The sequence below is a fragment of the Muntiacus reevesi genome, chromosome X, assembly GCF_963930625.1.
Source record: "Muntiacus reevesi chromosome X, mMunRee1.1, whole genome shotgun sequence".
In the NCBI taxonomy this organism is placed as follows: Eukaryota; Metazoa; Chordata; class Mammalia; order Artiodactyla; family Cervidae; genus Muntiacus; species Muntiacus reevesi.
The window spans coordinates 118066158-118081180 of NC_089271.1; the positions used below are offsets into that span (position 1 = coordinate 118066158).

At 42.8% G+C, this 15023-nt stretch overlaps 1 protein-coding gene across 2 annotated transcripts in view; it reads left to right on the forward strand.

Moving 5' to 3' along the window:
- GPC3 (glypican 3) overlaps window positions 1-15023 on the forward strand; it is a 569399-nt gene that overhangs the window by 441313 nt on the left and 113063 nt on the right. The gene's annotated exons all lie outside the window — the stretch shown is intronic.

Here is a 15023-nt window from a genome sequence, read left to right on the forward strand (position 1 = left end):
ATCTACACAGACAAAGGTTTTAGTGTAGTCAATGAAGCAGAAGTAGATGTTTTTCTGAAATTCTCTTGCTTTTTCTATGATCCAATGGATGTTGGCAATTTGATCTCTGATTCCTCTGCCTTTTCTAAATCCAGCTTGAACATCTGGAAGTTCTCAGTTCAGGTACTGTTGAAGCCTAGCCTGAAGGATTTTGAGCATTCTTTGCTAGTATGTGAAATGAGTACAATTGTGCAGTGGTTTGAACATTCTTTGGCATTGCCCTTATTTGGGATTAGAATGAAAACTGAGCTTTTCTGGTCGCATGGTCACTACTGAGTGTTCCAAATTTGCTGGCATATTGAGTGCAGCAGTTTCACAGCATCGTCTTTTAGGATTTGAAATAGCTCAGCTGTAATTCCATCACCTCCACTAGCTTTGTTGATAGTAATGTTTCCTAAGGCCCACTTGACTTCACACTCCAAGATGTCTGGCTCCAGGTGAGTGATCACACTATCATGGTTATCTGGGTCATGAAGATCTTTTTTGTATAGTTTTTTTGTGTCTTCTTGCCATCTCTTCTTAGTATTTTCTGCTTCTGTTAGGTCCTTACTGTTTCTGTCCTTTATTGTGCCTGTCTTTGCATGAAATGTTCCCTTGGTATCTGTAATTTTCTAGAAGAGATCTCTTCTAGAGATTGTCTTCCTCTATTTCTTTGCATTGTTCACTGGAAAAGGCTTTCTTATCTCTCCTTGCTCTTCTTTGGACCTCTGCATTCAGATGGATATATCTTTCTTTTTCTCCTTTGCCTTTCGCTTCTCTTCTTTTCTCAGCTATTTGAGAATAGCTCAGTCAACCATTTTGCCTTTTTGCATTTCTTTTTCTTGGGGATGGCTTTGATCAGTGCCTGTTGTACAGTGTTATGAATCTCCATCCATAGTTCTTCAGGACATGATTATTACCCTCATTTATTGATGTGGCTGAAAGTGAAAGTCACTCAGTCATGTCCGACTCTTTGCAACCTCATGGACTGTACAGTCCATGGAATTCTCCAGGCCAGAATACTGGTGTGGGTAGACTTTTCCTTCTCCAGGGGATCTTCCCAACCCAGGGATCGAACTCAGGTCTCCCGCATTGCGGGCAGATTCTTTACCAGCTGAGACACAAGGGAAGCCTCAATGATAAAGTTAAATAACAACAAAAGCCACAGCACTATTAAGAGAGATGGGATCCAAAATCAGGTAGTCTATGCTCTCTTGTCCACAACACTGCCTGTCACATTCTTGGCTTCTCTTCTTCCTGTTCTTGATGGAAGCCCTGATCTAAGCTTGTTCTCCTAGTCTAGCACACTTGGGGCAGGTGTTCTGTCTGGCTTTTCTTGGCCTGTGCTGCTAAATTCTAACCTTCCCTTGGTCTCTCCCCAGTCCTGGCCCAGGAAATTGCAGTACTTTTTCTGCCTCTTGCACCATGCTTCTCAGCTTTCAGATTTTCTTAGGACTGGAAGGTGACTGGAAGGGAGAAAGAGCCAATGACCTTCACCTCCCTCAGGCCAGTCCTCCATCCCATCTCCCCTACACCATGGCTCCTATGATAACACCATTACCTATGAATGTGGAGCCCATGCAAGTAGAGAGCCCTTTAGCCCTAGACTGTAGATCCAGCTTGGCTCTTAACTCTACCACAAACTGGTCTGTGTGACCTTGGGCAAGTCACTGGCTGCCAGTCTTTTATTTGTAAAATGGAGTTAGACAAGATGACCTCTAAAGCTCTTTGCAGCTCTAACAGTCCATGAGTTTCAGTGGCAAGGGTGTTTGAGGGAGGGGGGAGTCTGAATGGAGGAGGATTGCCCTAAAGCCTCCTTGATGACATTGAATATCCAGTTCTTTCTCTGATGGCTTCCCAAACAGACCAAAGTGAAAGCAATTGAAAAAGAGCCCCGGGGTGTAATTATTCTCATTAGAACAGATCCTTCGGGTATCTTTGGGGCTACAGGGGGCAGGTAGGTTGGCTGTTTGAGATGTTGTCAGAGTTCTCAGTTTCTGATATTGGAGAGTTTGGGGTGAAATTCACATAATTAAGCCTTCAAGAAATTGCCACCCCCATAGCACCACACGACCCCTGTGGAGCTTCTGAGCCAAAGAAATGGAATTCAGTGTCTGTTGCTCCAAATAATATTTGACACAACCACCCAGAATGAAAATGAGACGCCCTCAAACCACAGAGCTCTATCAGTGTGGGGAGAGATCCATGCAGTGGCTGCCAGGGGCTGAAGGGCAGGTCAGAGCAGAGGGATACAAAGTAGCAGAGAAAACCCAAGGGAGGGAGACAGTTCTCTCTTTGCTGAGACCCTCCGGGCTAGAGAGCTAGGGTAATTTTTGACCTAGCTGTCCCTGTGTGCATTGCTGTGAGCTTTTATTAAGTATTTACGTAGCAGTTTATATTTCACCAAGTGCTTTACAGTCACTTTTATTTGGCTGAGTAAAGTTTTCCTGGAATCCCATCTACTTTATGATCAGGAGAGGCACTTCTTGTTTGCTTAGCACTGCGCTGCACACAGCTTCACACAATAGGCCCCTTGTTCCGGCAGGAGAGCAGGTGCAAAGAGTTGAGGGACCTGGAGGCACCTGCAACTACTGGGGCGGTTGGAGTAGGGGTGGTTTACACTTCAGTTCACCTTTCCTTCCCTCTGTTACTCTTGAGTGTTATTTTATTGCTGGCAACTGAGAGCAGCCATGCGAGACTTGGGCCCGCCAAGGGCAGAGCTATTCTGCTATGGGCAGTGGTAGGGCCGGTGACTCTATCCTAGTTCCTCTGGCCATGCCCACCTTGGGCACTGTCTTTCACCAGGGGAATACTGGGACACACTTCCACCAGAGTGTGTTTCCTTCTGCTCCCCAGGGCCCTGACTGCAGCCTGCATCCTGGGCTCTGGGACCGAGTTTAAGAGAAGGCAGCAGAAGTGGCAGTTCCGCTTTCTTCAGGTCAGACTTTGTGAGTGCCCTTGGGCAAGTCTAACACCTTCTTCTTGCTAGTTTCTTCTCCTTCCCATCAGCCACAGAGGCGCCCTCTGCTGGCTCTCTGGGTGTCGTGGTGGAGGCTGGTGTGTGTGTGTCCTCAGCTCTTGACGTGGTAGAGCTGCACTTGCGTTCGCAAGCATCAGTTTGCAGGGAAATCCCACACAGTCACTAGTTGAAGATTTCATTTGCTGAGGGCCAGATTTGCCAAAGAGCAAACCAGAATCTGGTCTGTGAAGTCCAAACTGGGGATAGTGGGCTTAGAACACTGGACAGTTCAGTGTCTCCACCTCCCAGGGTTCTGTGACTAAGCACGGGGCTGTGTAGATGCTTAATAGGCAAGTGCAGAATAGAAGGTGTTTGCATTCTGTACTGACGTGTGCTAAGTCGCTTCAGTCGTGTCTGACTCTGTGCAACCCCATAGACGGCAGCCCACCAGGCTCCCCCGTCCCTGGGATTCTCCAGACAAGAACACTTGGAGTGGGTTGCCGTTTCCTTCTCCAATGCGTGAAAGTGAAGTCGCTCAGTCGTGTCTGACTCTTCGCGACCCCATGGACTGCAGCCTACCAGGCTCCTCGTCCATGGGATTTTCCAGGCAAGAGTAGTGGAGTGGGCTTTGGTTAAGGTTAAGGTAGCACAAAACTCTTCTTCTTACTTCTAAGCTCAGATACCTTTTTGTCACTGGGTTGTCATTCCCTTCTCCAGGGGATCTTCCTGACCCAGGAATTGAACCCATGTCTCTTACATCTCCTGCATTGGCAGGTGGGTTCTTTACCACTAGCGCCACCTGGGAAGCCTCTGTACTGATGAAAGACAGCAAATCCTTTCTCTGACCCCCAAAACTGAGAACCTGGAAATTTCACCATCAGATGTGAAACCCTCTCAATGTTATTGCCTTGACCATAGCAAATACAACATATGAGTTCAAAGAATGGCTTTCACAACGGTAAAATCTTCTCAGAAGTGGGCCAAAGTTTACACCATTGGAATAGGATTTGTGATGCCAATTGATATTATGTACTGTGGGTGGGCTCAGTGTGGGAGCTCAGTAGTTGGTCCCAGGCGACGGGACACAGGCTGCGGGAGTGAGTGGTACTTGGGCTGTGGCAACTCTCCTGTTTGGCTGGCCCAAGTGGGCAGTGACCCACCACTTAAATGATGGTGTTCACTGGGGCCTCAGGCAGGAACTCTGCTATCCCCTACCTGGCCATTCTTTTCCAAAGTGCTGCGATCTGGAGGCTTGGGACATGGTGGCAGGTTTTTCTGGCCGGGCCCAGACAGAAGTCCAGTATAAGGCAGTTCCTCAGTCACTGGCTCCAGATTTGGGGGGAAGACCCCAGGGGAACAGACTGACAAGAGCTGGGCAGCTTTGTCTTTATCCAAAGATCAGCTTTGGATGAAGTCTTCAGTCTCAGTTCATTTCAACAGAGGTTTATTGGCTGCCTGTTGTGTGCTGGTCACTGGGTAAAGCAGAGGACTGACTCTGGGGTGAATATAAACACAGAAGCCAGGATGGAATTTGGCCATATGGCCCAGGAAAATATACCTGACAGGACAAAGCCATGCCTGAACATATAGGGTTCACAGGATCTCAGTAGGCCTAATCCCATGCACTGAAGATTTGTTGTTGTTCAGTCGCTAAGTCATGTCTGACTCTTTGTGACCCTATGGAGTGCAGCATGCCAGGCTTCCCTGACCTTCACTGTCTCCTAGAGTTTGCTCAAACTCATGTCCATTGAGTCGGTGATGCCATCCAACCATCTCATCCTCTGTCATCCCCTTCTTCTGCTTTCCATCTTTCCCAGCAGCAGGGTCTTTCCCAATGAATCGGCTCTTACCAGGTGTCCACAGTATTGGAGCTTCAGCTTCAGCATCAGTCCTTCCAATGAATATTCAGGACTGATTTCCTTTAGAATTGACTGGTTTGATCTCCCTGCAGTCCAAGGAACTCTCAAGAGTCTTATCGAGGACCACAGTTCGAAAGCATCAATTCTTCAGCACTCAGCCTTCTATATGGTCCAACTCTCACATCCATACATGACTACTGAAAAAACCATAGCTTTGACTATACGGACTTTTGTTGGCAAAGTGATGTTTGTCCTCTTTAATACTCTGTCTAGGTTTGTTATCACTTTCCTTCCAAGGAGTAAGTGTCTTTTAATTCCGTGGCTGTACTCACCATCCACAGTGATTTTGGAGCCCAAGAAAATAAAATCTGCCACTGTTTCCACTTTTTCCCCATCTATTTGCCATGAAGTGATGGGACAGGATGCCATGATCTTAGTTTTTCCAATGCTGAGTTTTAAGCCAGGTTTTTCTCTCTCCTCTTTTACCCTCATCAAGAGGCCGTTTACTTCCTCTTCACTTTATGCCATTAGAGTGGTATCATCGGCATATATGAGGTTGTCAATATTTCTCCTTTCATTCTTGATTCCAGCTTGGGATTCATCCAGCCCAGCATTTTGCATTATGTACTTTGAATATACGTTAAATAAACAGGGTGACAATATACAGCCTTGACAAACTCATTTCTCATGTATGTTGTTTCATGTCTGGTTTTAACTGTTGCTTCTTGACCTGCATACAGGTTTCTCGAGGATTAAGGGCCTGTAGAGGACTGTGTCTTAGACAAGAGAAACTGACAACAAAACAGTGACAGGAATGTTGAGCTTTCTTTTAAAGTATTTCAGTAGTACCCATTCATGTAAAAACAGCTTATCCTTTGCTCGCAACCTTTGGCAGTTCATGAAATAAGGTTCAGCAAGACATCCAAAGCAACATTTAGGAGGCTTTTCTTTGTGAAACACAATGCAAGAAAAAAATCCACAAGTTACACTCTTCTCTAACTCAGACTTGCCTCTCCCTGAAAGTGGTCTTGAGTCTGTGAAGTGTGATTGTAGGTAGAGTTTGAAAGTTCTCTTCTTCATTTTGAAGATCCTTGCATTAAAGAATAGATGTTTGTTCTGGATCCCACAGGGACCTACGACAAACAAAGCAGTGTTCTGAAGAGAAAGATTTGAAAAAGTGTGTGGGTGTTTCCAAGAGCCATCTAATTCATTACTTGTGACAGTTACATGCAAAGTGGAAGCAGAATATTTTCTGTCACAGAGAGCAGGAACATGAAATGTGGAGGGAGGGGAGAGTTAAAAGGCTTCTGACACCCAATGTTGATCACTCGGGAAACGTGGCTGTCTGCCTTGGGGCACAGGTCAACAATGTCTTCTTCAATGGACTGAAATAAATTCGGAACTGTTTGAAGTCCTAACCATAAGTTCCCTGCCTCAAATTCCCCATCCCCTGGCAGTTTTGTGAGGATCTCTCTGCTGAAGAGTAGTTCCTTTCAGTCAGGCCTGCCTTCTCAGTGCTGGCTACTCACCCAATGGAGACTCTTCCATTTCTCCAGTTCTCTCAGTACAGGGATGAGCAGACTTGAAGCTTCCCCTAAGTATTCATGGCAAGATTTATTCATTTTACTTCAGAAAATCCTTTTCCAACTAACACTTATTGAACACCTATTTTGTGTTGGATACTTTCACAAAACAATACCAGTACTCATATAAATGTATTGGGCCCTCTTCTAAAGACTTAAGCTATATTATCTTAAATTTGCTAACATTCATTCCATCAACTAATCCTCAAAACAAATGTAGGTGGCATTATCCCTATGTCAGAGATAAAGACACTCAAGTTCAGCAGAGTTTAGTTACTTGTCAAAAGTCACACAGTACCAGCCTTTGAATGTATGTCTTGATTCCAGGACCAGTGCCCTTTCCACCATATTATTCAGCCTTTCTAAAGTATACTGTCTTTGTTGTCTCAGTAAACTATGTAGACAGGACTGAATTTTAAAAATAAAATAATTATTGATCATTATTTTCAACATCAGTTATTTTCATACAATGTTCTCGTGTGTGTGACCTGTTCTTTGACCTCTTCTTCTTGGCTTTTCTATTTGGGGGAGGTTGTAGCTCTGATCACATTCCATCAGCAGTGATATCAATAATAATTTGAATGACTGTTTGGTCTCTCTGGGACTCAGTTTGCCCATCTGTAAGAAGGGTGCATTGAACTAAATGATTTCAAGGGTCCTTTACAACTCAAATATTTTTGAGTTAAAATCTAACTTTCAAAAAAAAACTAATAAAAGGTAAAGACCATTTCCTTTTGGTTTAACTCCAGTGGGACAAGAAAACATCTGGTTTCCTGGGCTACATCTCTGGGCTAGAAAGTAAAAGTCACTCAGTCATGTCTGACTCTTTGGAATTCTCCAGGCCAGAATACTGGAGTGGGTAGCCTTTCCCTTCTCCAGGGGATCTTCCCAACCCAGGGATCGAACCCAGGTTTCCCACACTGCAGGCAGATTCTTTACCAGCTGAGCCACAAGGGAAGCCCAAGAAGACTGGAGTGGGTAGCCTATGCCTTCGCCAGTGGATCTTCCTGACCCAGGAATCGAACCGGGATTTCCTGCATTGCAGGCAGACTCTTTACCAACTGAGCTATCAGGGAAGCCCACTCTCTGGACTAGAGGGACTCAGTAAATGAGTTTGGGGTGATTTAATGATAAATCACCATTGCACACCTTGCTCTGCTACATCTCCACTCCCAATTATTGAACTTTGAATTGCCTTTTTTTTTTTTTTTTTTTTTTTTTGCTGTTTTTGTAAATCTTACACTGGCTCGGACTCCTCTCCTCCTTGGTATGTTCCCCTCAAGGACACCCCTCAGAGAACCCTTCAGCAGCCCTGCCCCCCCTGGCTTGGTGTCCTGGCTGCCCGTGGTCAGGGCTCAAGGCCCACGAGGCTATTCTCACCAGCGTTCCCACACATCAGGCTCTGCCTTTGCTGCGGTTCTCACAGGAATCACTTTTGCTTCCTTATTTACTTTTCTCTCTCCTTACCTCCAGGCTCCTCTGTGGAGTTTGCCTCTTCAGACAAACATTCAGGCATTTTCTCTTTACCTCCCCATCTCTGCAGGAGGCTGCTCCCCACAGCGGGTGATATCAACGTCTCAAGCTTTCCTCACCATCTGGAAAATATTCTTTGCTTCTTGAGGTTTAAATGACTTCTTGATTATATTCCAAGACCAATCTTTTAGTCTCTCTTCACAGTGAGGTTTGAAACTAGGCTAAAAGCAGATTCTAATATAGCTATTCTCTTATATAGGTAATGTCCACTAAATGAGGTATAAACAGACTTTCAGCCTCCTGATTTCTACTCTAAATTTTGCTTCCTTTCTGTTGCAATATATCTGTAATTTCTGAAAGGCTATTGTTTGAGAATCAAAGTAGTTCTTGGAGTCTGGTGGTCATATCTGTTTCTGGTACTCTCCTGCCTGATATTTGCTCTCAAGTGGTACTGCTATACCAACAATTATGAAGACCATTTTTCTTTAGACTTGTGCATACATAAATGAGAAGCAAATTGCTGCCTTCTTTATTAAACATATTTATAAAACTCAGCAATTTTCACTTTTACTTTATTTTTCTGTTCATTTATGTAAATGAAGACTGCATCTTGGATAGAAAAAGAAATTTTCTTAGGCCTGTTGATAAGGTGGGTTTTCTACCCTGTGTTCTAGTTTGTTTTAAAAGCTATTTATGCTCTTTAAATTATGCCATTTTTTCACAGTGATTATTGCAGTTGGAGTGCTTTCCAAGGAAACAGCCTGATAAATCACTGTTTAGGCAAATGGCTACTTGCAATACTGGATCCTTTCCATAAGATGGCGCACTGAGAATGTGAGATCTGTAACTTACTTGTAGCTCATCTAAAACCCCAGCAGTAAATGAAACAAACTTCTGTGAAATTAAATATTTGGTGGGGGGAGGGTCCAAGTTGGTTTTTCTAAGACTTGCTTTCAAATACTTTCCAGTAGTCTAATGCCTAGAAGAAGGAGGAAAGTGAATTTTCTAGCAACTTCTCTCTCCTGCACCAGTACTAGCACTGTTCAAAATCACCAACGTGTATTTAAGGAACCTTTTAAAGAAGAAATTTCTTCAAAAGGTGAGAGTTGTGATACTAACTACCTGTGCTGCTGGGAAAATCCCTCCCTGGGTCTCAATTTCTTCATCTACACCATCAGTGGATTGGACAAGGGTGCTTCCTATTTGAATGTTGTGTATTTGAATCCATTGATTTCCTTCCACTCAGCTAGCACAGAACCAGGAAGAAAAGATTGCCCATTTTACACGTTCGACTCTATTCCTCTTCTACAGATGCTCTCTTTGTGTCAGTTGTCCTAACACCATCACGCCCAGATGTCCTATTTTCATTAGGTTCCTTTTCTCTTTATGGCTTTTGCAAGGTGTCCCCCTTCCATCCCTGCCCAATTTGCCTGAACAGAGACGTGTCTTCCTTTCACTTCACAAATCAAATTTGCTATTTTTGTGCTAATAAGCAGGTACCACACTGGATGGGGGAAGAAGACACCACAGGTAATGCTTTATGGGGACACTTCTAACATCACACATAACGTGTCCAGTTAAGAAGAGTTTAGATTTAGGAGGCAGGAGCTTCTCTCTGTTTTTCCTCCTCCACTGGCCAGTATTCATTGCCAGACCATGTCAAAGCTTTAGGAAAAGGCAGTGTTCTGGAGAGAGGACAGTTAATCTAATTAGAGATGAGTGTTGCTAAGCAGATAACCCATCCTTAAAATCCCCCATGGCCAACAGTGTCCCCATTCCTGACACTCTGGGCAGTCTGGGTGAGAATTGTGGCCGCAGTGGCTCAGCCTCATTCAGAACCTGTCAGGAACCATTGTACACCAGAGGCACAGAGGGAGTGAGTGAAAATAAAATGCTGGATGAATGAATTAATTAATGCAACTCTACAGAGACACCCCTAACGGAGTCCCTCTGAGCTTAAAGCTTGAAGCATGTATGTTACATAAAATTCCCTGGGGTTACATTCCATATGTTGTATTGCTACATGGCAGGGAGGCCTTCGCCAGCATTCATTTTCCTATTGTCCTTAGAGATTTCAGATCACCTTTGGTGTTTGTCTATGCGGTGGTGGTGGAGGAGGATTATTTATATGTCCAACTTCAATACCTTATCTTTCAAGAATGCAAATATTTCGCTGAATGGTGATGCAGTTGGATCTCTGTTTGGGAGAAGAAACTCCATACACAAGGCTCTCCCCAAGGGCTTTTAAAGGGCAAGCCCAGGAATCCGCTGATTAGGTAAAGAGAGCTGCTGTGGCAGGCCCTGTTGTGAGCCTCGTAGACCATCACCAGCAGTTGGCTAATTGTATCATACCATGAATTGGGCAGTGTGAAATGGAAACGTCAAATATTTAGTCAGCGTGGATTATTTCTAAGGAATGATAGCAGTGGAGCGGTTAAGAACAGAGGCAGCTAGACATAGACTCAAAAGGTCAAACTCTAGCTTTGCTCTTGAGTAGCTGTGTGACCTTCGGCAAGTGGCTTCACTTCATGCCTGGGTGTTTTTATCTGCAAGAGGGAGCTGATTATAATACTGACCATCTTGTATGGTTCTTAGGAGGACTCAGTGTGGTGATGCAGGTTGTATTTTTCCTCAGTGCTTGGAACAGTATCTGGCACAGAGAAAGCACTCATTACTGCCAGCTGGTGTTACTACATGCACTAGGAGGGGCTTTGGGTGGTACACAAGAGAATTAACCAAGCCTCTGCCTTCAAAGAGCTCGCAGACTATGCGGGCTGGCAAATGGAGTGTATGTGGAAGGAGCACAAGCCACTCAGCGTGGTATCCACAATGCATTTGGGTGCAAGAGCAACAGTTCAGAATGAATCCCAGCGAGGCCCTCAACTCCCATCAGGAGAGGACTTTAGGCATCTTCTGGGAAGGTGGGCAAGAACTTGAATGGCTTTTTTGCCTCTGTTTAGAGACAGGGTCCACATAATACACATTCAGTCACATCCTTACTGACCGTCTTTTTGAAATAGGTTAGCATTACCTCATTGAAGAGTAGGAAGCATATAGGCTGTGTTTAACCTAACAAAGTACAGTTTGTGACCTGATGATAACCATCTGAGGTGTGAAGGAATTCCAGGGTGACATTGTGTGTATTGGCCCAAACATGTGTTCTCATAAGGGATCACCTTTAAGCTGGGGTTCTAGTCATGGCTGACACAACTCTTAATTAACAAGAAGAATTTCCCAGAGGCTCTGAGTGAGGCCTAGGACTTAGACCCACTTTTTATTTTTCTTTGGTTTGTTTTTTTTGTTGTTGTTGTTGTTGTTTCATGTTGTTTTCTTTTGCCTTAAAAATAACTACTATATAAATTTTCACTCATTAAAAATTATTTTAAAGATTTTAAAGTGTAAAAGATATAGAAGGACATAAAAAAAGTAAAATTTCCCCCAATATCTTACTTACTGGAAGTAGCTGCTTTTACCATTATTTTTTTTTCTCATTAAATTTTTTAAGTGTCTCAAATTCTATGACATATTTTTAATCAAGTTGTTTCCATTAAAAAGTACTGATTTTAAAGACCAATGACTTAGAACAGCCACACAGAAAATGAATGGTCCACAAAATATTCTCCTTTCCTTCTGGAGGTTTATAATGCCCGATTACCATTAACTAGTCTTTCACTATTGAGCTTAAATGGCCAGTTGAGACAAACAGTTCTGAGGCCATTCTTCCTCCACTGATTAAGATGGCAGGTATTGAGGATGTTGTTCATTTAGCCTTCTGAGCTCTCTGGGCAGACTTGGTGACCTTGCCAGCTCCAGTTGCCTTCTTGTCTACTGCTTTGATGACACCCACAGGAACCATCTGTCTTATGTTGTGAACGGCAGAATGGCTCAGAGGAGGATAGAGAAGCTCTCAACATACATGCACTTGCCAGGAACCCTATCAATGATGATAACATCACCAGATTTCAAGCATTTGGGGCCATCTTCAGCTTTGTTCTAATTTTGTTCTTTTGATGTCCGCATAGTATTCCATTATAACACTCAAGAATTTTAAGATTCTCTTCTACATTTTGTCTGGCTAAGGAGAAAAGGGTAGAGGTGTGAGAAACAGAACATAATATTGGGGATGGGGGAGAGGTGTTCACATGCCTAAATGGATAGAGGAAGAGCAGAGTTCTTGAATAGTTTTAAAATAGTGCCACTAAATTTAAAAATAGGGCCACTAAATTTTAACAGATGTAGACATCAATCGAACCAGTACTTTTGGTTACTGCTTTGTGGAGTAAATAAAATAAAGTTTTAGGTCTAAGCCATAAGTCAGCTCTTCCCAACACTTCTGTAACCAGAAACCATGCTTAATTTACTAAGTCTTTTGAGGATTTAAATAGCACATGGATAATGCAAAATAGTGGATGCTATTTCAACTTTCAAAAAGTTTGGCAAGCTTTTAAACTCAAGGCTGTTTTTAAAAAGTTGAGTCACCATGGGATTGGGGAGCAGTGTTTACTCCTGGCTCCTTATCCAAGACTTGGAGGTAAGAAACAAAAAAATAGAGCTGAAAGGACATTTTTCTGAATGGTAGAAAATAGACAGTAGGACCACAAGGGATCAGCTATGGGACTAATTTGACTTAATATTTATAAATGATTTGGAAGGAGGAGTACAGGGCAAAGTCACTAAGTTGGCAGATGTCTTTACACTATTCCACTGAGGATAATAAACTTTAGAAGGAGACTTGTTTTGTAGGAGTGGGCAGGCTTTGATAGGAACAAGTCCAGGGACATGTCTCTAGGGACACGTTCCTAAAGTTCATTTTAGAACTGCTTATCTCTTTACCTATGAATCAGGTCTCTGTTTCAGGTATCAGTAGATATAAAGAAAAAGAAGATGGAGTTGGTGGTCATCAAGAGGGAGATGATATTTAAACAGGTAGCATTATATACAAGCACACAAAAGGAGGCTAGTGGGGAGCTGATTCTCACCAGATATATAAGCAAAGAATTTCCCATTGCATTTCTTTAACATAGCCCCCAAAGGCATTTGGTATGTGGTGGGTGATCTGTATATTCACTGGAGAAGGACATGGCAACCCACTCCAGTATTCTTACCTGGAGAATCCCTTGAACAGAGGAGCCTGGCGGGCTACAGTCTATGGGGTCACAAAGAATTGGGTGCAACTGAAGTACTTCACACACACACACACACACACTGTGTATTCACTAACTTTTAATGTTAGGTAAGCTAAATATGTTAGGCTACCATTTTATTTTTTTTCATTTATTTTTATTAGTTGGAGGCTAATTACTTTACAATATTGTAGTGGTTTTTGCCATACATTGACATGAATCAGCCATGGATTTACATGTGTTCCCCATCCCGATCCCCTCTCCCACCTCCCTCTCCACCCGATCCCTCTGGGTCTTTCCAGTGCACCAGCCCCGAGCACTTGTCTCATGCATCCAACCTGGCTATCATTTTAGAAGAAATGCATTCAAATGTTCTCTTCAACGTTCCCACAAGATATTTTCCTTCTCAGAAGATGACTTTTAATTATAAAAGTCAGACCTAGATTTCCTGACCTCCTGTGCTATCATGCATGGTAGCATCAAAGCATATCCTTAATATTGGCAGAAGTATTATATTATAAGGAAGCATCTACTAGATCAGTATCTTCTGAAGTTGTGAAATTTTCAATAATAAAGAGATAATGAGGTCTGCCCTATCTCCTCACAGTGTGGCTGAGAAGCTCAAATGAGCTGAGTGATACAAAACAGCTTTGTAAAATGCTGTGCAAAAATATAATGGTGTTAATTATTCTTTGCATGTCATAATTTGGGATTAGAAGTATAAATTGATTAAATTCTAGGAACTTACCCTTAATAGATATTCATGAAATGTACAAAGATCAACATACAAGGATGTTCTTTGCAGCATTGTTTATACTAGCAAAATATTAGAAATACCTCACTTGTTTATCAGTAAGAGATTGGATAAATAATTTGTGATCTAGCCATACAGAGGAATAAAAACAAAGCAGCTATTTATGTTCTGACACAGAAATGTATCCAAAATATATGTTAAGTGATAAGTTGCAGATTAGCATAACTAGTATAATTCCAGTTTGGGTTAGACTTGCATGTTAGTATATGCCTGTAAAGGGCTTCCCATGTGGCTCAGTGGGTAAAGAATCTTCCTGCAATGCAGGAGATGAAGGCAGATGTGAGTTCGATCCCCATGTTGGTAAGATTCCCTGGAGGAGGGCGTGGCAACTCACTCCAGTATTCTTACCAGGAGAACACCATGGACAGTGAAGCCTGGCAGGCTAGGTCGCAAAGGGTCGCAAAGAATTGGACTTGACTGAGTGGCTGAGCACGCACGCATGCACGCATATACATGTGGAAACCTCTAGAAGAATATATATCAAACTTAAAGATGATTCTCTGTCAGAAGGATAAGATGATGCAAGAACTTGTGCCGTATGCTTTATGTCTGTATATTTTAATTGTCTTCAATGAGCACTGTTATTTTTATAACTAAAAACATGAGTAAAATATATGAATTTGCCCTTAATTCAACTGCCCTATTGTAATTTTTTAAAAAGTGTATAAAGTAGGGGCAAAAGCCTTGCAAATTTTTCCATTTCTTTAAGAAAATATTCCACTATCAGGATGAGGAAAAAGGAAAAAGAAAGAGATCAAAACCTTTTCCCCCTTTGATAACAGTGTTCTGGTCTTTCTACATGAGAAAAGATAAAGGAGAAAATGAAATCTGTTTCTTGTTTTTGTTTTGTGTTTGCCTTGTTTTGAAAGATGAGTAAATGTACAGAGGTCTGGAACCATGAAGCCAACAAAGAAACCACCTCAGTAGTGAATTACTGTTCCAGTCGAAATTCACAAAGCCCCACACTGAAAGACAGCATTGCCCAGGATTGTAAATAGCCCCCATTCTTATGCTGGTGAGGATGTCCATAGATAGCTTGAAACTTCAATCTTGAAGCAAAAACCTATGTCTTATCCTGGGGGACCATGTTAAAACCTTCCCTTGAGCTGCTGGTCTGCCTCCCTGTGGAGAACAGAGATGGAAGCTGACAGGCATAATTTATGCTGCAAATGGGTTGGGAAAGCCTTGTCAGGA